The sequence below is a fragment of the Macaca fascicularis genome, chromosome 10 (assembly GCF_037993035.2).
Source record: "Macaca fascicularis isolate 582-1 chromosome 10, T2T-MFA8v1.1".
NCBI classification, from domain to species: domain Eukaryota; kingdom Metazoa; phylum Chordata; class Mammalia; order Primates; family Cercopithecidae; genus Macaca; species Macaca fascicularis.
In genome coordinates this window covers 41125001-41127015 of record NC_088384.1, presented here as the reverse complement: position 1 = coordinate 41127015, position 2015 = coordinate 41125001, and positions in this window count along the sequence as shown.

Here is a 2015-nt window from a genome sequence, read left to right as displayed (position 1 = left end):
CCAGCTACAGCTACAAATGCTGGCCTATTGTCTGACTTTAAAATCAGAGGTAGTCTTAAACCTGGGGATAATGTCTTTTAACAGTACTTTAGTCACTTCTTGTACTTTTTCTGTCCTGGTGGGGAAAACTGTAACTTACCCTGAAAAGGTGCAAACAAGCACTAGCCTCCAGCAGGGGGCAGTCCTGTAAAGTCTATAAGCAAGTTTTCACAAGGTATGGCTCTTTTTCCTGTTTCAGTTTCTTAGAGGAGGAGTTCCCCCCTCCCCCCATCCCCACCCCCACTCCGCCCCTTTGTCACTGTATCTAGTGGCTGAGCCTTCAGTGAGAAATTGGAATCCAGATACGGCAGAGTCTTGCTGTTTGTAACTTCTAATGTGACCATGGGCTCCTGGGAGCCTAATGAGAAGGTGCCTAGTCTGCCCTAGTCTTTACATTCTTCAGCTCCTGTCAGCCTGATCAGATGAGTGTCTGGTTCCTCCAAGGTGCAGCAGCCCTTGGCCGATGGCCTCTTTGTCTTGCGGCCTTGGCCATTTCCTGTATTGCCTTCTGAACATTTACCCTTCTAGAGTCTTTTTTTTTTTTTTTTTCCATCTCGCACATTAATCTCTCTCTAGCCTTGTCCGGCTCTGGAATCCTTGCCTAACTTGACTTCGGTCATGTCTACATCCACGTCCGCGGCCTCTCACAATGCTGCTTTCCGCCCCCCCCCCCCCCCCCCCGCGTTCTCACGCTCCTACGGCCAGCTGGTGGGGCCCGAGAAACGGCACGGGCCCTGCCCCCGCCCACGCACTGCTGTCTGTCTCTCCTGTTTTCTTTTGATTCTCTATCTTTACACTTGCTTTTAGTCTTTCTTTTTCTTTTGCTCTTTTCCCTGTTTTCTAGAGTTTAACAGGCTCTTTTCTTTATACACTTGGAGGGTGAAACAGGCATACCGAGAGTCAGTGTAAATGTTTACAGTCTTACCCTCACCGAGTTCTAAGGCCCGGATTAAAGCAATGAGCCCAGCTTAACGACAGCGTCCAGGGTTACCACCGCATATTCTGCACATCTCTCCCCTCGTGGGTTGGTGAAGCTGTTCCCGTCCACGCATAGCTCCTAGTGTACTGATGCCCAAGGCTGGTCCCGGAGGTCAGATCTGCTAGAGTACACTGGAGTCCAACACCTCTACACAGTCATGCTCGACAGGGCTCTAGCTGTCGGGAGCAAGGCGGTGGGTTCAGGGTGTTCCCAGTTTAGTAGCTCAATGGTTGAAAAGGGCTGATAGATGAAAGTCTGTTGCCCACCCCCCTCCCCCCGGGATGTGGGCCTGGTCATTATAATAGACAGGTCCTCGTATCTCCCTGAGAGGCATTTACAGAGCTCGAGTAAGACCAGATCTGAGATGGCCCACTTGACTATCTCGACTTCTTTCCTTGGCCTCTGGAGGCTCCGATCCTTCCCTTCGAGGTGAGACCTGGGGCGTGTCAGCTCCTGAATCTCATTTCTGAGGGGGTTGTTGGCCTCGGTGAAGCGGGGTAGGCTGGGAAACATGGAGAAAGAATCTGTGTTATCTCTCGCGGCTCCCGTAAAAACTGGCTTCTCTTGCCGTTTCCTGGGACTCCCTTTTTAAAAAAACTGTGTGTCTGCCGGCGAAGCCGCTCTTACTTTTACTTTTGGCTATTTTGCACAAAGTTGTTAAACAGGGCTAAATTAACGCTGGCTTTGTCTATAATCTATTTCGCCATGAGTCCCTATAAAGGAATTTGATCTAGGTACACAGGCTGTCCTCCGACCCCGTCACCACCTGAACTACACGGCCAATTGTGCTCTGCCTATAGTTCCTTCCGTGGGCCATCCAACAGCAGAAGAGGGCAATTCTAATTCACCCAGAGTTCGTGACCTCTAGGGGGTTAACTGAACTCTATAATCTCCTGCAAAACCTTTTGTAAGGTTCTGTAACATGCATTTTAGTAGGGTAAGTTGTGACGACTTGATGACTTTCCTTTTATTTTTCTTTTTGAAACGTTTTTAAGAG